Genomic DNA, 27,742 nt, shown 5'->3' with positions numbered 1-27,742 from the left:
CACCAGAAGACCTGTCTGTCTATGGCGAGGGTGTCTGTCTGCTACAGGAGGAGAGAAGGGAACGAAGAAGCAAGAAAATATTAAAAGGGCTATGGGAGGAAGGAAGGGAGATGAAGAAGGAGAAAAAGGAGGAAGAGGGGGTGTAGAGAATAGCAAAAGAGAGAAGAGGAAGTACAGCACAGCAGAGGAGAGAGGAGAGAGAAGAGAAGAGGAGAAAAAATAAGGAGTTGGAAAAGGGAGAATAGGAAGATGTAAAGGAGGAGAAGGAGAAAGAGGACGTGGTGATAATGTTGGTTGTGGTGTTGAAATTGTAGGACAAAAATAAAGAAAAAGAAACAAAGACGGTAGGAAGGAGAAGGAGAAAGGGAAGCACCAGGGGGAGAAGGAAGCGAGGAAGTGAGGAGGGAGAAGAAAATTAAAAAAGATAAAATAGAAGGAAATGATTAACCTAGAGAGAGAGAGAGAGAGAGAGAGAGAGAGAGAGAGAGAGAGAGAGAGAGAGAGAGAGAGAGAGAGAGAGAGAGAGTTTTACAAAGAGGGCAAAGTTAAAGACAGGCCCCTCGATGCTATAGATCACTGGTATCAGATTCTCTTTTATGACCTCGAGACGCGGCTTCCAAACTTTTAAAAGCTAGAGGAAAATGTGACCCAAGACTTACATGCCCTTATTTATATATTGATAGCTTTTATTTATTGATTTTTTATTTTTTATTTCATTTATCTACCTACATATCCTCATATATATAGGTATGTCTTCATGTAGCTGTTATTACCTATCTACATATATATCTATTTATCTACCTCTATCTGTGTATATACATCTTTATCCATATGCTTCGACCTACAGCTATTGTTGTATTTTTATTCATTAATTTGCACATATTATTTACTTACACGCTTACTGACTTAGATTTATTCTTTGTTTTATTTATTTATTTACCTATTTGTTATATAATATATTACACGGAATCTCAAATAGTATTTCACTCATACTATTTAACGTCAATAGGATACTTTACTTTCTTAACCGTAATATCACACACACACACACACACACACACACACACACACACACTCACACACTCCCGAGGCTCTCTGACAAGCACCAGGACGCCCTCAGATAATTCGGAATCTCCCTGTTTCACCATCCTCGCCACCGCCGCCACCTGCCATCAGACGCGCCTCCTCCCACCCGCTTCACCAGACACCACAACAAACTCAACCCCTTCAGAGCGCCGCGAACCGACAGTTACAAACGTAGCACAGTGCCCGCGATGGTGCGGATGATAAACAATGCCCAGTGACAGTCATACCCAAAGGGCCGCGGTGGAGATTAGCACCTCGCCGCTACCCCTCTAAGTGCCCCCTTCACACCACCCTCCCTCTCCCTTATGTCTCTAGTTTTAGCTCTCCCAAACCACCCCCCACCTCTCCCTCCCTCTAGTGTAGCCTATTTACTATTAGTTTATTGTATTCTCTATTGGCGAGGCGCAACTTCATCACTTTTCTCTTCTGGACAGGTTTCACAAGACTATTCGTCTCCCTTCTAATCAAGCTGTGGAGTGGGGGAAAAGATATACATGAGAGTGTGTGTGCGTGCGTGCGTGCTGTCTTACTGTGGCTAAGTAATTTACCGGCTTGGATTAATTCTCTCTCTCTCTCTTTTTCACATGTCAGTCCTGTTCTATATTTTTCCTTACCCGCGTCATGTTCCCGTCTATTATTCTCCCTCATTCTCGTCCTCTCACTTGTACGTGTTCCTCAACGCATTTTTTTTCTTCTGAGTGTAGAGAAACGAAGGAAAGATATAATTTTAAAGCAGAACAAAAAGAAAGATAACAGCAATTCCTCAGTCGGCACAGATCAGAGTGCATTTAAATCATAACTCAGGTGGAGCTTCTTTGATATTGACTTTTTTTTGGAACTATTTATTTTCTCTCTTTTTTCCGCCCCTCGCCGTCCTCGTGTTGGCTGAGACGCACTCGTGAATAAGTAATCCCGCACCTCTGAGGGATGTTCCGCGGCGGTGTTTTAAGTGTGTGCCCGGTGCGGCGCTTCATGTCTTGGCCGAGGAGGTAAATAAATGAATCTTCAAAGTTTTAGTAACACCATTTTTTTTTTTTTCGATGCTCTTATTTTCTTTTTTTCATTTTGGGTGTTTAGATTTTAGTTTTACTGTTTTTATTACCGTTTGTTTTAGTATTCTTGTCCCTGTTTGTGTTATTTTTGAATAGTTTTCTTTCTCCTCCCCCTACCGAATCTCTTCTGGTCTTTTATTGTTTTTTACCTCCTGTATCTTGTTTTTTTATTAGCTATGTTTTTCGTCCTTCTGAGTCTCCTGTTTCTTATTAAAGGTAGATTTTTTCCCCTTGTATGTATTTTGTTTCGTTTAATTTCTTAGTAACCCCGGTAGCAAAGGGAATCATGTTTCTTAATGGTCCCTCCATGCGAGAAAAATGAGAAAAATCACCCCTCACACAAACCATTTAATAACATACATCAAAGCATTTGTGATCAGATTATGTATCATCTATTTTTGGGGGTTTATATCATGGCACAAATTTGGCCCGTCGCTGCTACACGGTAAAGCCACAAATTTGGCCCGTCGCTGCTACACGGTAAAGCCACAAATTTGGCCCGTCGCTGCTACACGGTAAAGCCACAAATTTGGCCCGTCGCTGCTACCGGGTTGTTTGTACTCACTGAATCTCTTTTTATACCTCCTGAAACTTTGGCTTTTATTCGCATTTTTTTTTTCCTTCTGAATCTCTTTGCTTATTATTATCATTATTTTTTTTTTTATTCTTCAATCACCTCCTTTTTTATTAATCTTCGCTATATTCTGTTGAAGTGAATATCCTTGCCTTCTTAACCACACTCACTATTTTTTATGTTAACGCCTGAACCTGTTTTTTTTATTTTTCTTATCTCCGCTTATTACTGTCACAACCGTCTGAATCGCTAATATTTTCATTTGTTTCACTAATTCCACTTGAATCTTGTCATAATTTTATTATTAATGTGATTTTTTCAACTCTGCTCAAAGCACTTGGGGAGTTTTGGCGTATTTCATGTTCGTGTCCACAGCCCGCGGTCTGCTCGAGTTAAGAACACACACACAAATATGAATAACTAATCTGGCCAAGAGGGAAAGTGTGGAGAAGTACGTGTTCAAGATTTAGTGGCTGGCTGTTGGCATGCTCAAAATGTCAATTACATGCTGCGAAAACAAGGAGGCGAGTAGGAGGCAGGACGAGGAGGAGCAGGAGGGAATGGGGGAGGACGAGGAGGAGGAAGAATGTTCGTGTATATTGAAAGGCAGCAGCGTCGGGTGTACCCAGAATGTCACTTAATATGCCGCCTCCATGTGAGGAAAAATGTACCTTGCATGTATGTATTATTCAACATATAAATGACGAGGTAGTTCATGCATTTCCCCCGAGCAGCAGCTGGAGAGACCCTTTGAACATCACTTCATACACAACGCTCAGTGAGAGGAAAATATGTATGAATAATCTCGACTGACAAAGAGGAGGAGAAGTAGTACAAGTATAGAGAGTCTGGCTGTTAGCATGCCCAGAGTATCAGTATTTTCCACCTGCTTGAGGATACGAGAACTACCAGTCCCTTAAAAGTGAACCTTTCTCACACACAAAAAAAATTACCTCCATCTAAGATAAAAGAGAAAGAAAAGGAAAAAGAAAACATTTCCAAAAAGCGTACCTCTTCCTTAAAAATGCTCCGTGTCCAGGCAAGTCAAAGGCAAAAACGCCTCCATTCAGTGTAGCCGGACGGTGAAAACTCTTCAAATTTTTCACCTTGGCGGAGCAACGAATGAATGTGGCAAGATTGGGCGGGCGGGGAAGGGGGAAGGTGGGGTCGGGGTGTGGAGGAGGCGAGGATGGGATGGGAACACTGAGAGAGGCAGTGGTTGAGGAGGGATGGGGAGGGAGTGCAGGGGAGGGCAGCGAACGGGAGAGGAGGAGTGAAGGGGAAGGAAAAGTGGGTGTTGAAAGTGTTTGCTTTGGTCTGGAGGTGGAGCAAAAGGCAGGAAGGGGAATGAAGGAGTGGGGAAGACACCGGTAGAGGGAGTGGTGAAGGGGTAAGACTACTGGGGTTCAAGGTGGCTCGGGTAGAGTCAGTGACATCTCAAGTAATGGACGGCTGACTTTTGATTTTGCGGCGCCCTTGTTATTAAGCCGCGAATTTTGGAAAATCAACCGCTTTGGTGCGAATCGCCATAACTCCCTTATTTCTGGCCCTACAGAAATGTTTGTGGTATCAATCGACGGCAACATGAAAGGGCTATATTATTTTATCAGGCGACCGGGCCTAAAAACCGACTCAAAATGGTAAAAAATCGAATAAATTCGCTGAAAACGACTCTGAAAAAAAACTATTTTTGAGCTCCCAATCTCGAAACCCACTCATTGTTTGAGAATTTCAAAAAACTTATTTAACAAATACTTTAGCGCTACCAATGTGCTTTCCAGTATGATGCGTAACATTTCCCTACTCCCAGTAGTTTCGTCGCTAGAGCTCCAAACGTGAACCCTTTTGAGAGCGATTTTGTCGAACTCCAGACACTTTGCCGTTTTTGCCTAGTGTGGCATTGCTATTGCCTTTATAAGGCTGTAATTTGGCATATAGCCCCTCTTGGCAATGTAGTTTAACCAGCTCGAAGGATTTTTTGATAGGTCGATTTAAAGTTTGTCGTCGAGCCGTCACAAAACAGCCTAGTTTTCGGCCCTTTTGCCGCGATTTGGACACGTCCTAGCTCTCTGCGTATAACTTTATTTATTTAGTGTTTTCCAATTTTTTTATGATTATTAATCTGTATTAATAGAGCTTTCATTTGCCACCAAGCACGCCTTCCTAGCTTCAGTAGTTTTTGCTTGAGCTTGACCAGAAGTCGCGACGAAAATTCACCGAATCTGACTCATTTCACGCCGCGACGAAAAACCTTCCTGACGCCACAAAAAATAATATATCTGCATGAAAATTCATATATGAACACTGCAATATGTTGACTATCTTGTATTAAAATCATTTTAAGATATCTATATATATATATATATATATATATATATATATATATATATATATATATATATATATATATATATATATATATATATATATAAAAAGTTGCTATTTTTATATAATCATTTCACTATATAAATCAACCTATATTAAGCGCCTTATTATACATGTTATTTTTCATTTTTATTTAGTATTCAACCATATTTCTTCCCATTTATGAATAATACATTTAATTTGCTTTCCTTTGGTACCAAATATGTATGTAGAGAGAGAGAGAGAGAGAGAGAGAGAGAGAGAGAGAGAGAGAGAGAGAGAGAGAGAGAGAGAGAATTGTTTTTTTCTTGTCCTTTACTTTTCCCTCACCAAGGCGCGCCGGCTGCTCCATTATTCACAGCCCCGGCGCTCAGGCACAAGACGGACTGTCGTTTTCAGCCCGAGTGTGCCAAGTTAATTGAAAAAAAGAGTAAAACGCAGATCTTTGACCCAGCCTTTTGGTCCGGGAACTTGCTGATCTTAATCCCCAAAGAACGGTAAAAGAAAGCGAGAGAAAAGACAAAGAAAGGTAGGGAAGAAAGAGAGGAGTTAGGAAAGAAAGGGAAAAACGAAGCAAGGAGGAAACAGGGATGGAAGGACGGAAAGAAGCAAGACGATGAGAGAAAAAAAAAGAGAAAGGACAGAAATGCTGAAAGTAGGAACAGAAAGCGCAAGAAAGAAAAAGTAAAGAAATGAATAATATGAAGATGAAGGATGAGCTACGAAATAGTGAATGAAAAAGGAATCACCAAGAAAAAGAAAACACGACTAATATTACCACTACTACTACTACTACTACTACTACTACTACTACTACTACTACTACTACTACTACTACTACCTTGATATCAATTCTCTCATGTGTAGGGGCATACGTACAGTACGACGGTGGAGGCGCACACACACACACACACACACACACACACACTCACGCGCGCGCGCACACACACACACACACACACACACACACACACACACACACACACACACACACACACACACACACACACACACTGCCTGCCTGTTTCATTACCGTCGCACGTTACCTCACTCACCTCCCCGGGCCAACACGATAAAGCGTGATTTTTTTCCTTTAGTCCATAATTAGTATTCAAGGCGGGATCTTAAATAGGCCGCTCCACGCACAGGGAAAACATAGGCGGAGTAAGAAGAATAGGATGAGGAAGAGGAGAATGGTGAAGCGGAGAAATGACGGAGGGAGGGAGGGCAGGTAGGGCTAGGAAGATGAGGATGAAAATAATTAGGTGGTGTTTTTTTCCGGCACGAACGGAGGAAGAAGGGGAGGAGAACGAGGAAATTATTTTGGAAAGGATTGGGGAAAAAGGAAGACAGATGAAGATGAGAAAGGAATTCGAATAGGAAAGTAAAAAAAAATAATTAAATGGAGGTGAGGTCAAGGAGGAGGGGAAGGAGGAGGAGGAAACATGGAAACACAGAAGAGGAGCCAACGTAAAACCTCTTGGCTGATGATGACGCTGCCCGTTCTCGTATTTTGATTCATTCGTTAGAAACTTTTGTGACCTGCCCAGCAGATTAAAACACCTTATGTTTGAATAAACTGGAGTGTTCAGTTCACTCCTGCCGCAAATAAGTAGATGTAGGGACCGGTACGGTTTTTGAATAACTGCATTGAATAACTGAATTGCATTTGCATGAACTGCTTCAGCAAAAAAAGTTCTTCCACTGAAAGATGACTCGGGTTGTGATTATAAATTGCCGATGTCTTTACTGCATCGCTTAGCTTGACTCGGTAGACTTAACAAAAACAACAACAGCATCAACAACTATATCAAATTGAATCACAATCAAGGAAGAATTTTGTGAACATAAAGAAATGAAATGAAAAGGAAAAGGAAGAGGACGAATGGAGAGGAGGCATGACTAGAGAAAGAAACAGAGTCAAGAGGTGACTTGAAGGGAGTCAATAGGAAGGAAGAGATGGTGTCGTTGATGTTGGGCGATGCTGAATGGTGGTGGTGGTAGCGGTGGTGGTAATGAGAGTGGTAGGGACGGTGGTGGTGGTGGTGGTAATGGGAGTGGTGGTGGTGGTTGTGGTGGTGGTAATGATGGTGATAGTGATGGCGGTAGTGAGGTTGTGTTTATGGGTCTCATCACAAGAACACAACACATCCCTGCACGGTGAGTGAATGGCTGTGATCCCAAAGCAACACAATACAACAAAATATGGTGGTACTAGTGGTGATGGTGTTGTTGGTAGTGGTGTTAGTAAGGGTTGTGCTCATAGATGTCACAGCAAAACACAACACAACACATCCCTGCACGGTGAGTGAATGGCTGTGATCCCAAAGCAACACAATACAACAAAATATGGTGGTACTAGTGGTGATTGTGTTGTTGGTAGTGGTGGTAGTGAGGGTTGTGCTCATAGATGTCACAGCAAAACACAACACAACACATCCCTGCACGGTGAATGAATAACCATAATCCCAACACAACACAACATGTGGCGATATCATTGACGACGATGATGATAGTGGTGGTGGTCTAGGTGGTGGTGGTGGTGGTGATGGCAAGTGGTGCATTCCTGGAGACGCCTCGGCAGAGTGTTCTCGCCACGCCTCTCCTCGGCCCGGCTCGGCACGGCACGGCTCACCCATCAAAATATGGAGGGGTGAGGTTTACTGTTTTGGTAATACCGCCGCACAAGGGAGGGGATTAGGTGCGTCCGCCTCAGCCTCTTGTTTACATTTTACTCCGCCGGCCTGTTTATGGTAATGATTAGCTCCAGTAATGAGGGGAAAAATACATAATCTCGGGGGGCACGGAAGTGTGGGGGAGAGGGGGGAGGGGATGGGTGATGGAGACGGTGAGAGAAGGAAGGAGGTTAGGAGGGAGAAGAAAAGATAAAGGAAGAAGGAAGGAATGGGGGGAGAGAGAGAGAGAGAGAGAGAGAGAGAGAGAGAGAGAGAGAGAGAGAGAGAGAGAGAGAGAGAGAGAGAGAGAGAGAGAGAGAGAGATGGGGAGGAGGCATGAGAAAGAAAGAAAGAAAGATGGGGAGGCAGTCAAAAAAATGAGGGAAAGGACTCAAGGCAGGAGGAGCATTGATGGGAGAATGGGAAGAGGGGATTTTATGAGGTTATTGTAGAAAGACGTGTTTCTTGTCCTTCCTTCTTTCCATCCTTATCTCTTTCCTTTCTTCCTTATCTCCTTCCTTCATTCCTTTCCTCCTTCTTTTCCTCCTCCGTTCGATCTTCCTTTCCTTACCTTTATCCTTTCATCTTCCTTCATTATTTCACCCTTTTCGTACTCTTTTCATTTCTCCTTCCCTCCTTTATTTTTTTTTCATTGCCATTCTTCTTGTCTCTTCTTTCTTTTTATCATTTCTCTTCCTCGTTCCACCAGGCGGTAAGTCTAAGAAACAAGACTATCAATAAAGGCCTTCAGTGAGACAATACAAGGGAACGCGCGAGCAGCGATTGAAGGATGCAGGAAAGTAAATTAATAGCAACTTGAGCTCCTGGGTTCTCAGGTCTCTCGGTGCGACCGTTATTCCTGCCTTTGCATCCTTCTCCTTTTTCTTGATCTGCATTCTGTTATTCACTAATCAATGTCTTCCTTTCATTAGCGTTGCCACTGACGTCTTTACTTACACCTCCCTGCTTCTATTCATTTGTTAGTGGTCTCTTTGCCGGCTCCTCTTTCTTCATTAAACAAGATCGTTGCTTCTCTTAGTTGCTTACGCCTTTATTTCACAGTTCAACGACGTCTTTGATATTCTCTCTCTCTCTCTCTCTCTCTCTCTCTCTCTCTCTCTCTTTCTTCTATGTCCATTCATTCATCGTGTTTTTCCATAACTCTGGAATCCAGTGTCTGTCGGACCTTAGGAAGGATGAATGGATGGATGGACGGGTGGATGGCTAGCTGGATGGGTGTTAATGTGTGAATGAGCGGGAACAAAAGGAGGTGAGGGAATGAGTTGGCAAAAAATGGTGAGAGTAGGGGAAATGCGTGGAGACAGGAATGAGTGAATAAGTGATTACTCATTGTCATAATAACATTAAGTTCTTTCGAATACTGGTGTCCTTGTCCGTTTTTATCGCCCGGTCAGTGGTAGCTGTAATGGTAGTTCTTTCCTCTTTCCCACATAATTTCCATGCAGTTTTTCCATACTGCATGGTCCTTTTTCCTTTCCTGCCTGTTTTGGCTGAAGGGATGGGGGGATGGGGAGGAGCCTTCGCCTTCGCTGTCCTTCATCTTCCACCTTTAATTAAATAGTTAGTGTAGCTTGTCACAAACAGCCTTGTAAGGACCATCAGATCTGCTGTTGTTTGTGCTTATTTTGTGTGTTTCTTTGTGCTCCTCCTCCTCCTCCTCCTCCTCCTCCCCTCCCTAATAGCTATTTCATCTCATATGTATGATGTTTTAATTTAGTTTCATTTCAAAGGAGCAAGAGTTTATCCTGAGTTTTAGACCCACACGCAGTCTCTCTCTCTCTCTCTCTCTCTCTCTCTCTCTCTCTCTCTCTCTCTCTCTCTCTCTCTCTCTCTCTCTCTCTCTCTCTCTCTCTCTCTCTCTCAAAATCTAGAGTCATTAATATTTTTTTAGAGAGGAAGATTTCTCACCCACGTTATATATTTTCTGTTAGTCTCAAAGAAGTAGTAGTAGTAGTAGTAGTAGTAGTAGTAGTAGTAATAGCAGTAGTCATAGTAGTAGTAGTAGTCACAGTAGTAGTAGCGGTCGTAGGAATTGAATGATCGAAGAAACTGTGTGCCGAGGGTGAGCACGTTGAAGGTGATAGCGGTAGTAACGGACGCGGTGCTGTATTGACAAGGTCCCTCTCAATATTCATATGTATTGAGTCTACTACCTACGCGTCCACCCCTGTCTCCCTTTCTCTCCCTCTTGTTTATCTCATCTCTGCCTCGGTGTAATGGAAAGATAGAACTAGGGTTGTCTTCCCTCTCGCACAATCATGAGGAGAAGGAGGAGGAGGAGGAGGAAGAAGCTCAATGTGATGAGGAGGAAGGGAAACACAAGGAGGAGGCAAAATACGAGACAGACAAACAGCAACGGAATGGAGGAAAAGGGAGCAGAATAACAAGAATGTTGGGTAAAAAGGAGAGCAGGAAGAAGAGAAGGATTAAGAATAATAAAAAAAGAGGGGTAAGGGAAAAAGGAGAAGAAATAGCTGCAAGAATAAGGATAATGGTTAGGAGAAGGAGGAGGAGGAGGGAGAAGATAGATAAAGAAGATCTAGAACAACGAAATGAAGATGGTTAGAATTAGGATTAGTATAATGATGATGGTGATGAGGATGAGGAGGAAGAGGAAGAGAAAGAGAAAGAGAAAGAGAGAGAGAAGGAGAGAGGAGGAGGAGCTTAAGAGAAATAAGAAACAGTTAGCATGCTGATGACCATTTCTTCTTTTAACTATGAGGACTCCTTCGTACATGCTGTTCTCGTTTAATAGTATAAATAATAGTAGTAGTTGTACTAGTAGTAGTAGTAGTAGTAGTAGTAACAGCAGTAATTATAGTTGTTCTTTTGGTTTGATAAGGCGTGGTGTGTTGGCGTGGGCTGGCGTGTGTGGCCTGCAATGAGGGAGGACAGAGCGTGGCGTGACGTGAAGAGCGCTTTTGGCCATATCCGACGCGTCCTTCCGGTCCCAGCGTCGATTAATGTCAATGTAATGCTGTCTGCCGCATGTTCTGTTCTATTAACCTGTTTTCGTCCGCCTCTCAAAGCCTGGTTCCACGCCAAGCAAATTAAAGACAGCGGGGCAAGTTTCCGGATTAGCATAGTAACACTCCGATTCCATCTGCATGTTTATTCTGCCTTGTTCCACGCGCCGGCTCCTCCTCGCCGCTCCCTTCCTGCTTCACTGTGAGGCCTTGGACAGAACGAGAACTCCTACTGTTAGCCGAACTGCCCTAGCTTGAAACTTCTCCATCCTTGCTTTCCCACTTCTCTTCTTTCTTCCTGTCTGTGTTCTTCGTTGCTTGCTTGCGTGGTTTTACTTCTGACTTTTTTTTTCGTAATTTTCTTTCCTTCCTTCTTTATTTCCATTTTTTTCTATTCATTCATTCGTTCATTCATTTTCCCATTGTTAGCTCCATTGCCCAACCTCCAAATCTCTCCTTGCTGTCTCCATTTTCTTTTTCCTTCCTTTCTTTTTTCATTGTTGCTTGCCCCCCGGGTTTGCTGTCTCCCTTCTTCTTGCATCTTTTTCTTTACCCTTCTATTTATTACCATCATTTTATATTCATTCATTTCTTCGTTCATTCATTTTTCCTGTTATTACCCTGATAAGCCCAACCTCAGCCCTTTCTGTATTGACCGTCTCGCTCTTCTACCCTCCTTCCTTTCTTCCTTATTTCCTTCATTCCTTATTTCCCAACTTACTTCATTAATTGATTCATTCACTCATCCATGCATAGATTCCTGATGGATGTCTAGCAGTGAGATATGATATTACGACCCGTGGCAATAGTTGCAAATTAGGTTTATTTATCCCAAGGACACATTAGTGGTGAGTGTGACAATTTACGGAGATGTGTTGTGTGCATGTGAATAAAGCTGATAGTGATGTGATTGAAAGTCATATGAAGGTTAAACTATGAGGGCATATTAACAGCAGATTACTTTTTTTTTCTTTTTTTTTTTTACAACAAAGGGGGCAGCTCAAGGGCACAAAAAAAGAAAACAATGATAAAAAAAAAGCCCGCTAATCGATGCTCCCATAAAAGAATCAGAAGAGGTGGCCAAAAGCAAGGTCAAATTCGGGAGGAGAGGTGTCCTGATACCGACTAACAGCAGCTAGCGTGCGTAGTCTGACTGGCCTCATTGACGTCTTTTTATATTAGTCTGCATCCTTTTTGGGGGGTTTTATCTAGCTTTCCTTAGCCAAACCTATACTGCATTTACCCTCTCTGAATTTCTTCTTTCCCTTTTTCGTGTCTCCCTTCTTCCTCTCTGCTGTCATTGATTCTTTCATTCGTTCATTCGTTCTTTTCCTCCTCATTTCATTCTTCCATGATGTTCTTCTTCCTTTCTTCACTCTTTTCTTCCTTCCATTGTATAAGTTTGCCTACCGTCCTTCCTTTTTCCTTCCGTCCATGTTTCCTTTCTTTCCATTTCTGTTTCACGGCCTTAACGAGAAACTACTTTATATCCTCCTCCTCTTCTTTGTTTTCCTCCTCTCCCTCCTCCTCCTCCTCCTCCTCCTCCTCTTCCTCCTCCTCCTCTTCCTCAGTGCTTGATCCCATGCTCTTCTTAATTTATGTTAATGATATGGATGATTGGCTCTCTTGTAAAATATCAAAATTTGCGGATGACACAAAATCGTTAGTAAGGTAACTACGACACTCGACGAGGAAGCCTTACACTCAGATCTAGACTAAACTAATTCAACGTTGACAAATGTAAAGTGTTACACATCGGAAACAATATAAATCGCGTTCCGTACGTAATGAATGGCCAACAACTTTCTGCAGTAAGTAAAGAAAAGGATCTTGGAATCACTATATCAAGCGATTTAAAGCCAAGTCAGCATTGTGCAGAGGTAGTTAAAACCGCAAACAAAATGGTTGGCTTCATCGGACGAGTCTTTAATAATAAATCGGAAAAAGTAATATTAAAGCTGTATAATTCGCTGGTTCGACCCATCTAAAGTACTGTGTACAGTTTTGGTCTCTCTATTACAGAAAAGACGTAGAAAAGTTAGAACGGGCTCAACGGAGAATAACAAAAATGATTCCTAGATTGAATTTTTTTTCTTATGAACAAAGGCTAAAGGAAGTAAATTTACTCAGCCTATCAAAACGAAGTATTCGAGGCGATCTTATAAAAGTGTTTAAAATGTTTAAAGGATTCAGTGATATTAATGCGGAAGATTACTTTACAATTGATCGATCAAATAGAACAAGAAGAAATTACAATTTCAAGATATTTGGTAAAAGATTCTCGTCGCACGAAGCTAAACACTTCTTCAATCGAGTCGTTAATGTTTGGAATTCTCTACCCTGTTATGTCGTTGATAGTACAATAGTTACGGCCTTCAACAATAGATTAGACAAGTATTTTGAATCCAACCAGCAACTAAGATATTACTCATTGTCGTAATAACGTTAAGTTCTTTCGAATACAGGTGTCCTTGTCCATTTTTTTCGACTTGTTAGTGGTAGCTGTAATGGTAGTTCTTTCCTCTTTCTTACATAATTTCCACGCAGTTTTTTCCATGCTGCATGGTTCTTTTTCCTTTCCTGCCAGCTTTGGCTGGAGGGATGGAAGGGTTGGGAGGAGCCTTCGCCTTTGCTGTTCATCTTCCACCCTTGATTAGATAGTTAGTGTAGCTTGTCACAAACAGCCTTGTAAGGAACACCAGGTCTGCTGTTGTTTGTTCTTCCTTTGTGTTTCATTGTGTTCCTCCTCCTTTCTCTCCTCGTTCACCCTCACGACCCCACCAAGATAAAATTTCAGCAGCACTCGCCCGGCCTGTACAATCGGCCCCTTAACACGCAGTCCCTTACCGGCAATGTCTCCCTCGTGTGTGGTGACGCTACTCGGGTTGGTTCGCAGCGGTGTCGTGGAGGCGGGGAAATGGCTCTGCTATTCTCCCTCTCCCTCATCCTTTAAGTTTAAGGGCTCGTCCGACGCTCTCTTCCCTATACTAGTGACCCAAGAAAGTCGTAGGTTAACGTTGTCGCTACCTTCCCCTTTCCTTCGTCTCTTTAATAGTGATTTCGTTGCTTGCAGTATGATCTGGAGCTCTGAAGGTGAGTGGTCGAAATTGTGAGTTTAGATTAGTCAGTTTAGAAAAATTTGCATTGGTTTATTGTACGACTAATATAGCTTTTCCTTCATCATTTGATTAAGAGCGTGCTATACCCTTGCTCCTCCCACCCTTCTCTCCTCTCAATACGTTTGCGACATTAAAAGAAGGAACAGCCATTGCAAGAAAGACGTACCGCAGCAAGGCATGACAAATTGTCTCTTTATTTAGCGGATGACTTGACTCACTAAGCAGGCAATAGCATTTGTGCCGGCTATAAGGACACTGACCCAGGAAACAATCAGAAGGGGCAAAATCGGTCTGCACACTTTGGTTTGTAGGGAAGGACAGTGACCCAGGAATTAATCAGGAGGGGAGGACACTGACTCAGGAAACAATCAGAAGGGGCAAAACCGGTCTGCACACTGGTTTGTAGGGGAGGACAGTGACCCAGGAAGCGGCACCGCACTCGCTTTTTGCTTGAACTCTGAAGATTACCCGATGCCTGTGTTGACGTCAGCGGCGCTTTTACGGAGGCCCCTGACGAAGGCATGTACAGACTGACTGAATGGGACGAGATGAAGAAGCGTTTAATGACGGGGAGAGAGAGAGAGAGAGAGAGAGAGAGAGAGAGAGAGCGTACATGCGTGCGTGCGTGCGTGAGTGAATGAGTGAGTGTGCGCGCGTCCGTGTGTGTGTGTGTGTGTGTGATGCATTAAACATACCAGCTTAACGTATCGCACTAAACTATGGATGTTGTCAGCTTTCCCCGAGTCTCTAACCATCACGTAACAGAATAGTAGCAACACCAGCTGATCAGCATGTGTATGGAGGGACTGCGGCAACCTGGTGCATGCGTGTCTGACTGGTGACTTGGAATACGAGAAAGAAGAAAGTAAATTGCTTGCTCTGAATTTTAGATAATTTTCTTCCCCTCTACGTTCCACCCGCCCTTCAATATCTGGTTATTTAGTTTCCTTTATTTTCTTAAGCGGATTTTTCCTCACTTCTTTTTACCTGATTTTTGGTGTGGAAGATAGTGGTGCCTCACTCTTTTGTTCCCTTCATATTTGGGGCTAATTCGCAAATGTCTCCAATTTCTTGTGTACGGACGCTGCCAGTAATGCATTTTATAGTTAGCGCTCACTGTTATGGCCTTTTATTTAATGAGTCGAATAACTGTAATGGTGAAGAATATGAAGGAAAATCGCTTGACCCCGTACGTAAATAGTGATAATTCGACTATTAATATAATGTTGGTGATCTGTTGCTGAGCCGATTGCTAATTAATTTCTTAAGGTCCTAGATGTGAGTCCTCCTACGTGCTCGATGATCATAACACACACACACACACACACACACACACACCAATGAGTATCGTCACAGATGAGGCAATATTACACAGGGTAACCACTTTGCCGACACTCACGCCGCGCCGGGCTGATGCCGGCAGGGCCGTGGACGGTGTAATGCCGTTCTGTGGCGCTCCTTGAACGGCACTCGCATGAATGAGCCGTGATGAACCTGCCCCCGGCGCTCCCACGTGCTGACATGCTGCTCCTGAGGGCGTGCAGGGGGAGCAGCTGCCATCACCGCCATCCCCTCCGCCGACGAGGAACAAAGGGCAGGCAGCTGTGTCCTTGAGGCGTCCTGTCCCATGATAGATTCCCGCTTGTTTATCGGAGCCTCCAAGGCAACCATCAGCGCACGTGTCTCATGGCTGTTGGGTTCGCCTGTGAGGCCGCGTGGGTGTTGTGTCGCATCGGCGGGTTGTTGTTGTGGTTGTGGTGGTGCTGTCTAACCTGCTTAGGAAATACTCGAGTAAGGGTATAGAAATTAGTTACTGTTGAATAGGTCAGTGTGTTTGAATCTCCTTATATCTTTATATAAGTCTATTTATGTTTGTCCATCTTTGTTCATCTATTTTTTTATCTATTACATACCTTTATCTGTCTACATATACGTTTCTATCTACCTACTTATCTACTTACATACACACAAACCAACCAACATACAAACAATACATGCTATCGGAATGCATGGGAGGGAGACAGGGTGGGAGTGAGAGGTGAGGGAGAGTGGTTGTTGATGTGTTTCACAATTAGGTTTATTAAATTCTTACCTGACTTTTCACATTTAAGATACTTTATCCGATATTCATTTAACTAATTTGCCTTAAGTTGTCTGGACTTCCTAACGCGTAAATGAATCAGACTCAGTTGTGTTTATTATGACTCTCCATCATCGGGGATATAAAATCGTGTTTATCAGATATTTGCTTTTCTAAATTTGTTTTCCCAAGACTTTCAAATCGAGTAATTCATTAGAATTATGGTTATTATCATTTTCAATCGTAACAGGAGTAGCGTGTTGGGGGCAATACTTTATCTCGGTCTTCCTCCTCTGCCATAAAACAGTCATGGTGTTAACAGAAATAATTACACTTATTTGTGTTTATGATTTTAAAACACGCAAATGGAGTAGGCATCAGTTTATGTTTTGCTTCCAACATTCCTGTGTCAGAGGCAAGAATAACAGGATATACGTGAATACATTTATAAGCCGAAAATGGGTCAGAAATCGGGTTTGTTTTTCCCTTGTACAACATTCCGGTGTGTCAGAAGGAAGGATTTCAGCGGCTCGGAGCTCCCCACTGTCAGGCGCCGTGACGGGACCCACGCGCGGGAATGTGGCGGAATCTCGGCTTATTGCAGAGGCCTAAGGCTCATGAGGATGCTACTCCCACCGATCCACGTAGCCCTGCCTGTTACCCTTCGCTGTGTGTGTGTGTGTGTGTGTGTGTGTGTGTGTGTGTGTGTGTGTGTGTGTGTGTGTGTCGTTGCGGTAAAGGTTATGTGTCTGTGGTGGAGAGAGGGATTGGGTTGAGCGGGAGGGTTCCTGTGTGTCGGGATTGGGAGAGGGAGGATACGTGTGCGTGCGTGCGTGGGTGGCTTTGAGCATGGGAAAGAGGTTTGTTTGTTTTGCGAGGGTGATGGGGGATTTTTTTTTTTTTTTTTTTTTTTTTTGTGTGTGTGTGTGTGTGAGTGTTTGAGAGAGAGAGAGAGAGAGAGAGAGAGAGAGAGAGAGAGAGAGAGAGAGAGAGAGAGAGAGAGAGAGAGAGAGAGAGAGAGAGAGAGAGAGAGAGAGAGAGAGAGAGAGAGAGAGAGAGAGAGAGAGAGAGAGAGAGAGAGAGAGAGAGAGAGAGAGAGAGAGAGAGAGAGAGAGAGAGAGAGAGAGAGAGAGAGAGAGAGAGAGGTATGTGTTTAATATTTACTTGCCCTGATGGACTTCCTGGGGCATCTCCATTATCTCCTGCCCCAGCATCCACGGCCCTTGCTTACCAAACACAGGGACGCCCACACGCACCCCCCCCCACTCCACACAATGACCAACACACACACACACACACACACACACACACACACACACATCAAGGAGAATTGAGCGATGAAAGTTGGAGAGGAGGAGGAGGCGTGGCCGGAGGAGGAACATGAAGAAGAAAGAAGAAGAAAAAGTTGAGGACCGATAAAAGGCGATGTAGGTGAGAGGTGAAGGAGAAGGAGAAGAAAGAAAGACAAGATACAAGAGAAGAAGAAGAAGAAGAAAAAGAAACCGATATAAAAAATGGAAAAATCAAGGAGAATAAAGAGCATGAAAGATAAAAAATGAAGAGGGAACTCAAATAAAAGAGGAAAGAAGAAATGGAAGCTGAACTCACAAAGACTATACATAACCAATAACTGTTGCTCGCGGCGGGATGAATGAGAAATCGTAAATCAATCCATGGGCATCTTTTGTTTCCTGTTTCCTCTTTTACCTGCGTGTATAAACAACCAAACAAATAAACTAAAGCACACAGGCATCCTCTTGTGTACACTGATAGCCTCACGTCGGACAGTATATTGTGAGTGGTGAGAGAGAGAGAGAGAGAGAGAGAGAGAGAGAGCATGAATCCTAAATATAGCATAGTGGTACGGAGGGTGCAATCTGTAAGCCTGACAGGAGAGTAGCAAGGGAGAATTGGATGGATGGGGATGCTGGAGGGTGGAAAGGGAGTCGCGGGGTTAGGTAAAGGCGTAAGGGAAATGGTAAAAATAGAAAGGGAAGGAAAACAGAGAGAATAAGGGATAAGGAAAGCAGTGGGTGGTAGGAGAGAATGAGGATGGGGAGAAAGGGAGATAGGGAAAGAAGAGTATTGGCTGGGAGAGAGAAAAGGTAGAAGAGTATGTACAGGAGCAGTTAGATTCGGGAGGAGTTGAATGGGGAGAGGATAGGATGACTTTTTTAATTCATTTTTTACGTTTTGTTCTCTGGCGCGTGTAGGCTTTCTTGATGGGGCCTGATAATTGGCCCCGGTCAGTTGTGGCGCAGGCAGGTATTTACAGTGGCACCATCTTGCTTGGCTCAGGTTGCTCCCCGAAGCTTATCTTTGATCATCTCCTTTAGAGAGAATCGTGAACACAAACTCGACACGATGGACACACTTATCTCCTCTGTTTGTTTACCTGCCTTTCCTACCTCTACCTTCCTACCAACCAGACTTTCCACCTGCCTGCCAGTCTATTAGTACCCCATGGGAAATTCACGCAGAATCAGGTAAAACAAGAGTAATTTTCCAACACGTGGCTGGTCGCCCTTGGGAGATGCTTACGTAAGGTGCTGTTGGTGGTGCTGACTGGTTGCCGGTGCCTGGGTGATCGTGAGTGGATGGTGTGGAAGGATCGGCGGTGAGTGGTTGATGGTGAGTGGTGACTGGTTGCTGGTGCGTGGGTGGTGGTGAGTGGATAGTGTGGAGGGAGTGGCGGTGAGTGGTTCGTAGTAATGGATGGTGAGTGGTGACTGGTTACCGGTGCCTGGGTGGTGGCGAGTGGATGGTGTGGAGAGATTGGCGGTGAGTGGTTGGCGGTGATTGGTCGATGAGTGGTAACTGGTTCATGATGACTTGTCCGTCGTGGCTGGATGGTGCATGGTGACTGGATCGTGGTAACAGGTAACTGGTGTATGGTGTCTGTTTGTTGGTTTGTGGTCGGTGATGCCTGAGTGCTGGAGACTGGTGTTGAGTGGTTCATGTTGACTGGTTGGAATTGCCTGATTCTCGGCGACTGGTTTGTTGGATGAATTTTATGGGCAAGACTATTTTTTCCCTTTGGCTAATTTCGTTGCCAGAATGGAAAAGAAGAGGATCAGAAGTATATCAGTAATAGCAGTAGTGGTAGAAGTTGTTGTGGCTACATCAGAAGTAGTAACCGTAGCACTAGAAGCTGGAGGGAGCAGTGGTAGAAGAGAAGGCTGGAGGTGGTGGTGGTGCTGGTAGTGAGCGCACTCCGTATAGATAAGATGATTTAGATGTACGTACAGTAATACATATAGGAACGACAACCACCATCACCTCCACTAAGACCTTTAGCGTCAGTGGGCCTTACATAAGCCCCATCCTTTGAATCTTTGAGCGGTGGCAGAAATACGTATCTAGCTGCTTTATTTTCCCTCTTGATCCTCGCCCCAAACCCCCTCACGTGAAGCCTGGAAGAGCTTGAAAGGGAGCTACAGAGAGAGAGAGAGAGAGAGAGAGAGAGAGAGAGAGAGAGAGAGAGAGAGAGAGAGAGAGAGAGAGAGAGAGAGTGCCTGTGTGTGTGTGTGTGTGTGTGTGTGTGTGTGTGTGTGTATCTGGACAGGTCGGAGTGACGTGGGTGGCTGACGCAGTAAATATATCAGCGTCGGTAGCCTCATGTTTAATTAAAGGTTGCAGCGCCGCCGGGTCTTAAGGGAGGCCTCAAAAGTAATCTTAAGTAAACATTCATTACACGGAAAACATTACCCCGCGAGGCACGTTTAAGTAATTAGTCCTGATAGTGTGTTACATAAAATGAATATTGATGACACACACACACACACACACACACACACACACACACACACACACACACACACACACACACACACGAAATTATTGATATTTTTTAAGGCCCGGCATTCGGTTTAAAATTTTGCGTAATAAAGTTGATATTGAGTGTCCTTCTTGCTTAACCATGGCCATTTTTTTTTCTTTTATAGTCGAGGCCAACTTTGATTCCAACCTGCCTTAATCACAGCCTACTTCAATTGCCTCCTGGTTTAACTGACACTAACTTTGCGCCTTTCCTGCCTTAACCTAGACTAACGTTGGCTCATCGCCGCCTTAACTGAGATTAACTTTAGTCCTCTCTCTTTGACAGGTACGTGTTCGTGGGACCCGCGTGACGGTGCCTCAAGACGGCCTGGCCAGCGGCGGGGATAAGGTGATGTGTGGATCTGTTTGTTGGTCCTTGTAACGCGATTAGTTTATAGATAAGTATAAGTAGGAGAAAGACGAAGAAGAGGAGAAGGAGAGTGTGTGAATGGGTGGGGAGGCTAGGAGGAAGAGGAAGAGCAATAGGAAGAAAAGGAGGAGAGAAAGGAGAAGAAAAGGTAAATAAATATACAAAAGGATGAAATTATTGAACATGGAAGAACAGGCAACATAAAGCTTGTCGCCTTGTATCGAGGGTTCCAGCTTTAGTAATATTATTGACTCATTAGATTATACAAAGACCTGCGAACCAGATTAAGGGTCTTGCTGTACAAACCTGCAAGACCACTCGGCTCTCTCGTGATTCAACAACGTAGCAGTTAGTGTGAGTTTTAAAGGAACTTATTATTTTTGCATTAACTACATTTGTAGGAGCGTTACTTCAGCGGTACATGACTCGGCTTGAAATAATTGACCACTATCGTTTGCTGCACTTTATCGCCTCGCTTGAATTTATAGTTTTCGCATTTCTTCAGAACAAAAATAACTTAGTGTTCGATGTTTTTTTTTTATTTCTTCAGATAAACAGAAGGATACACAAGGATACAAGGAGACTGCAAGAGGCGCGACGGCCCACACGTGCCCTCTCCTGCCTAATTTGTTTGAAGATCGGTATGGAATGTAAAGTCACCCCCCGAGCCGTTCCTTATTATTATGTGGCCTCATCAACGGGGGGGGGGGGGGAGAGAGAGAGAGAGAGAGAGAGAGAGAGAGAGAGAGAGAGAGAGAGAGAGAGAGAGATTTATGCCTAAGATTTCCTGCCATTAGGAAGAACATTTTAGTTTTTGTTAAGGTAAAAAGTAAATATCCTATGGTTGTAAACATGGCCAGACTGAGAGCCTTGTAACCTGCATCACGAAGTACCGACACAAATACAAACAGAAAACCATGTTCTTTCTCTCGAGTTGAAACTTCTGAAATAGTTAAAAAAATATATAAGTCTAAGTTACTGTGATGCGGTCTCGGTTCCTGCAAAGTTTTAAAGGGACAAGGAAGATGTGTGTGTGTGTGTGTGTGTGTGTGTGTGTGTGTGTGTGTGTAATAATAATAATAATTATAATAATAATAATAATAATAATAATAACAGGTTTATTAAGGTATGGCAGTCGTTAGGCTAAAAATATACAATTGGTAAATACAATAAATTAATAATAAACAGGCTAAGCTAAAGGGAGAGAGAGGGGGGGGGAGGGAGGGGTTGGGAAAGCTAGAAATAAACAAACGAGAGAGGGAGGGTAGTGTGGAGGGGTCAGAGAGAGGATGGCATCTAGGTGCTAATCTACACCGCGGCCCTTTGGGTTAACAGGGCTATCACTGCTGGGCATTGTTTACCATCCGCACTATCGCCGGCACTGCGCTTCGTTTGAATAGATCGGTTCGCGGCGCACTGAAGGGGGTGAGTTTGTTTTGGTGTCTGGTGAAGCGGGTGGGGTGGGGGGAGGCGCGTCGGGTGGCAGAAGGTGGCGGTGGCGAGAATGGTGAAGCAAGGTGATGACGAATTTTCTGAGGGCGTCCTGGTGCTTGTCAGAGAGCCTCGGGAGACTCAGGGTGGTCAGGGCATTGTCGTAGGCGTGGTAGTTAGGTCCTAAAATGACCCTGAATGCCCTCTTCTGTACCTTCTCAAGTTGCTGTTGTTTGGTGAGGGTAAGGGAGGATGACCACGCCGGGTAGGCATACATGAGGTTTTGCAGTATAAATGATGTGTATATACTGCACAGCTCAGCAGCCGGTGCCCCCAGCGTCCTGAGCCTACGCAGCATGTACAGCTTGTGGGAGGCTGTTCTGACGAAGTTGGAGTTTACGTTTTTATCACAGGAGTGTCGCGCTGAGAAGTCTTACGCGGGATGGCCAGACGAAGGCACCCACTCACTCTCACTTCCCCGCCGAGGCAAAAAAAGCACATAAATTCGTCTTCACAGGGTGTTCACCGCGTGAGAACATTCCGCCTGTTTTTGCACGTCTTGAGAGGCGACTAACTGCAGACCACCCACGCCTTCCAAGCCCTGCAAATCTCTCTTATCACGAAGCCTTGTGTGTCTCGGTGGGAAATAGCAGTGTTGAAGAATAAGTATAAACAAAACACTGGGCATTGAATCTAACTGCAACCCAGTCCTTCTAGGGTCTTAAACTCTTCCATCTCCACCACGAAGCCTTGTGTCGCGTGGGACATATAAGCCAACAAAAAAATGGCGCCTTTTTTTGATAAACCTTGGATTGAGTGTTTGATTGGTGCAGGTAAAAGGCTCATTGTTAAAGCACATGGTAGAATACATTTGTTTCGGTGGTGATAAGGGAGCCTGGACAAGCAATGATATGATTTTATGGGGAATTGTTATATTTTGTTTGAGCATCATTCTGTTTTCTCGATAGAGACTGAAATTTGAGTTTGCACAATACCCATGTTATATTTAATTATAACGATGTCTTTGTTCTCTTACCTTCCAAGGGGGGATGATATTGACCGATACGGAGTGATTGAAGTTTGAAAGATACTCAAGTTTACCCAAATAAACACACACACTCTCACTTCTGTACCGTCTCCGCCAGTTCTTCTCCCCTGCACAGTTGCTGTCCATATATAGGGGCCTTGTCCGCCCTCGTATGGAGTATGTATCTCATGTGTGGGGGGGCTCCATTCACTCAGCTCTTCTGGACAGAGTGGAGGCTAAGGCTCTTCGTCTCATCAGCTCTCCTCCTCATACTGATAGTCTTCTAACTCTTAAATTCCGCCGCAGTGTTGCCTCTCTTTCTATCTTCTATCTATATTTCCACGCTGACTGCTCTTCTGAACTTGCTAACTGCATGCCTCCCCCCCTCTCGCGGCCCCGCTGCACTCGACTTTCTACTCATGCTCATCCCTATACTGTCCAAACCCCTTATGCAAGAGTTAACCAGCATCTTCACTCTTTCATCCCTCACGCTGGTAAACTCTGGAACAATCTTCCTTCATCTGTATTTCCTCCTGCCTACGACTTGAACTCTTTCAAGAGGAGGGTATCAGGACATCTCTCCTCCCGTATTTTATCTTGCTTTCGGCCACCTCTTTTGTTTCTTTTTTTAGGAGCAGCGAGTAGCGGGCTTTTTTTTATTATTGTTTTCTTTTTTTGTGTGCCCTTGAGCTGCCTCCTTTGTTGTAAACACACACACACACACACACACACACACACACAGAGAGAGAGAGAGAGAGAGAGAGAGAGAGAGAGAGAGAGAGAGAGAGAGAGAGAGAGAGAGAGAGAGAGAGAGAGAGAGAGAGAGAGAGAGAGAGAGAGAGAGAGAGAGAGAGAGACCCCTGACATTGATGGGTGGGAAAACAGTAATGACACCTCCCGGGCACTAGTCAGACGGTCACGGCGGCGAAACGAGAGCCAATCCGTCCTGCCCTGTGGCTGGAACAGCGGTGAAGGGGAGGGGGCGGGGGGGAAGTGTTGCGGTGGAGGCTACAGTGAAGGAAAGAGGGTGACTATGGTGTAGGGAAAGGGAATGGAAGATAAAGGAAGGGAAGTGGCAAAGTATTGGTTAGCAGAGAAGGAACTGAGTGAGGGTAGAAGTAAAAGAATATTTGCACAAAGAGTAGGGGAAAAAAAATAGAGATAGGGAAAGGAGACGTTAAAAAATGTAAAGAGGACGATGGGGTCGGGAAAATGAATAGAAAGGAATAGAAGAGAAGTAGCAAAGTACGGGCTGCCATTGAAGGAAACTGAGTGGGGATAAAAGTAGTCGGAGAAGATAATTATGCACAAAGGGGAGGCAGGAAGCGGGAGATAGGGAATAACAAGGATAATGCTTCAAAGGGAATAATTGATTGAAGACTGAAAAAATAATTCAAATAGAGCTAGAAAAGACGAGAAAAGGGACATAGGAGCCAATATAAAAATAGACTGACAGAGAGAGAGAGAGAGAGAAGATAAAAAAAAGAGCCAGGGAGGAAACTACCGAGGCGTGGCTACGGAACGAAGATAAATACGACAACGGGAATTTATGGAAAGTAGGAAAGATAACCGAGGAGGCAGAGGAGAAAACAAAAGAAAAAATAAGAAACAAAGAGTGAGGGGAGAAAACAGTCAAGAGTACCTAGAGAAAGAAGACAAATTCGACCATAGGAACAAATGGAATGCACGAATGATGACTAAAAGAGAGGTAGACATAAGGAAAACAGGAACATAATGAAAGTGCAGAATGAAAACCAGAAAGAACCTGAGAGGGGAAAGACCCGATGGAGATATCTATGAAAATGGGAATATATGTAAAGGTACGAAGGATGACTGAAGAAGCAGAAAGAGTACAAGAGAAAGAGAGGAAGAACAAGGAGAGGAAACGATTCGTAGCAGAGGAACAAGACAAACGCGATGATGGGAATAGATGAGAAGGAAGGAACGATAACGGAGGAGGCAGAACGAATGCGGGACGAAAAAGAAAATGATAAAGTAAAGAACAACGAAAAAGAAAAAGACCCAGAGTAGAAGGAGAAGACAAATGCAGCGATGGGAATAAGTTGAAGGCACAAAGGATGGCCGGGGAGGCGGAAGAGGTACAAGAAAAGAGGGAGAAGTGTGTGAAATGTCGTTCCCTGCACCAAGTCGTTTCTCTTTCCACTTTAGGTTATGAAGAGGAAAGGAATGTGTTTTGGAGGGAAGGCAGAGCTTGGAGGAGGAGGAGGAGGAGGAGAAGGAGGAAAAACGGCGTAGATTAAAGATATGTAAAGGAAAAATAGGAAGAAATGAACATGGGCATTAAGGAAAAACTAAAAATGTAGAGAGAGAGAGAGAGAGAGAGAGAGAGAGAGAGAGAGAGAGAGAGAGAGAGAGAGAGAGAGAGAGAGAGAGAGAGAGAGAGATGGGAAGAACTTGTGTCCGTCCTCTTTCCTTCCTTCTTTCCTTTCCCTCCCTCTCTCCCTCCTTCAAGATGGATGACTACGGCAATAAGTCAACATTTCCGTCCTTTGTGTAACTGCTTATGCGCGGCTGACTCAAAGGATGTTTATATCGGCGGTGTAGCCAACAACCCTCCTCCTCCTCCTCCTCCTCCTCGTCCTCTTTCCGTCCTCTTTCTCTCCCTTCGTTTATTTCTGCTTTATACTTCCTCAGAGTGACCAGTATTGCTTCTTATGTTTCCTTTTCTTCCTCCTTCCTTGCTCCTTCTATTCTTCCTCCCTGTTCCGTTCTCTATCTTTCTCTCATTCCCTCCCTTTCTTCCTGCCTCGCTTTATCCACACACTGCGTTTTTTCTCTGCGGTTCTTTTTTTTTTCTCTGTTCTTCTTGTCTTTTTTTGTATCCTCCATCCTTTCCTTCCCTTCCCGTCTGCACCCATATCTTCCGTATCCTTCTTCTCATCTTTCTTTCCTACGTATCCACAGTGGTCATTCCTCCTGCCTTCGTTTCTTGCCCACACTTCCTTTACTTATCCCCATCCTCTTCCTCTTCCTCCTTCCTCCTCCTCCTTTTCCACCTTTCTTTTTTCCGACCTACTGCCTCGTCCCCTTTTAGCCTTCTCTTTTTTTTCCTGTTTTTGTTTCTAAGTCCTCAGTGACCTGCTTTCTGTTATGATCCTCTTTCACCTCCTCCTCCTCCTCCTCCTTTTCCACTTTTCCATTTCCGACCCACTGCCTTGTCCTGTTTCCTCCTTCTTCTCTTTCTTTTTTCCTGTTTTTTTCCTCTCTAAATCCTCATTGACCTGCTTTCTGTTACGCTCCCTTTTCTCCTCTGCCTTTTCCTCCTCCTTATCCTCTTGCTTTTCCTCTCCACTTCCGTCTTGTCTCCCACTTTCCTTTTCCTCTTCCTGCCTTTTTTCCAGCGCTTTTCTTTCCTCTCTGATATTTTTTAACCTCAGGCCCGTCTGTCGCCATCCCGTCTGTGTTGTTTCCTTATTTTTATCCCCTGTAATGGACGCGGAACACCTCTGCTCCTTCCCTTCTTCCTCTTCCCTCCCTCCTCATCCTCCCTCCCCTCCTTCGGTGCCTGCCTCCGGTGAACTCGGTCTTAATAACGGTCCCTGTGGAGGTGGGGCGGTGAGAGGGAGAGATGAGGTACTGTGGATGGAGGTGTTAGTGGCAAGGTACATTAAGGTGGAAAAGTGTGGAAAGAGGTGGAGGATGGCAGTGGCTCGGCGGAGAGGATACAGGAATGTTAGTAAGTGGTAGAGGACGGTGAAACTAAGTAGATGTGGAGGACTGGGTAGCTGTAGGGAGACTAACAGAGGTGGAAAGAAGTAGAAGCTAGCGAGGTGGAGAAAAATTGAAGAGAGGTTTATGGGAGGTAGAGGAAAGTAAAGGTAAATAGCTGTAGTGGAGTGGTTTGCTTTGGGGAGATAGAAAGTAGAGGGAATATAATATGAAGTGGTGATAGGGTAAAAGAAAGGTGGAGTGCAAGTGGAATGCCGTGGACGAAAATGGAGGAGACGCTAGGGGCGGATGGACGAGGAAGGTGGGAAAAAAAGCTGGGTTTGAGAGAGATTAGGACAGGTGGTGTGAGGTAGAGAGAAAAAGCAGAAAAGGATGGGGTACAAGAAAGGTGGAGTGCAAGTGGACTGCGGTGGACGAAAATGGAGGAGACGCTGGAGGCAGTTGGACGAGGAAGGTGGGAAAAAAAGTTGGGTTTGAGAGAGATTAGGACAGGCGGAGTAAAAGAGACAGAACAGCAAGAGGAGGAAGAAGACTCGAAAGAAGAAGAGAAGGAGGAGGAGGAGGAGGAGGAGAGCGATGATATAGAGAGAAAAGCAGAAAGGGATGAAGGATTGTAGAAAAAGATGAGAATCAGAGGTAAGGTGGACAGTGGTGGAGGTAAAACGGATGGAAGAAAAAAGGAACGAGCACACCATCGATCACAAACGCCACCTAATTGGTTCACAGGTAAGCCAAAGGTATTTATTAAGAAGAAATATTAAGAAGATATTATATTTTTCTCATTCACACTATTCATCACCATCACGAGGACTACCTTTTTTGCTTTGATCTTTTTTCTATCTTATTTTCCATTATATATTTGCTAACATTATAAAGTCATTTTAACTCTTATTCAGGGTCATCATCGTCATCATCATCATTATCATCATTATCAGCGTTCTTGTCTTTCTTTTTTGTTTCTCCTTCAGTCTGTTTATTGATGTGCTTTCAGTGTGTCCTTCATTCTTAATTAACTTCCGTTTTGATGTGTTCTCTCTTTCCTTTATTTCTTTTGCTAAGTGTTTATTTTTCCTTCTTTTCCTTTTCTTTTAATTCACCTTTAAACCTTCAATTACTGCGTACCATATCCCCTCTTCACCACCACCACCACCACATCCACCGCCACCACATCCACCACCATCAAAAAGCTACACATTTTTTTTCTCTCTCTCTCTCTCTCTCTCTCTCTCTCTCTCTTTTCCAAATCCAAGTTTACTTATATTTTATCTCCCTTTCTACTGCCGGTCATCTCTCTCCTCCCTTCCATCTTCCACGAATACTTTCCGGCTACTTTCCTCTCTCCCTTCCTCCCTCCCTACCTCTCCCCTTCTTGCCTCGTCACTCATTTTATATCCTCTGCGTTATTCTCTTTGCCTCTCTCTTCCTTGCTTTGTTCTTTCCTCTATGCCTTTTCCCTTCTGCTCTGCCT

The sequence above is a fragment of the Eriocheir sinensis genome, chromosome 65 (genome assembly GCF_024679095.1).
Source record: "Eriocheir sinensis breed Jianghai 21 chromosome 65, ASM2467909v1, whole genome shotgun sequence".
Taxonomy (NCBI): Eukaryota; Metazoa; Arthropoda; class Malacostraca; order Decapoda; family Varunidae; genus Eriocheir; species Eriocheir sinensis.
The sequence above is the reverse complement of the archived record's forward strand: the minus strand, read 5'-3'. Positions refer to the sequence as shown.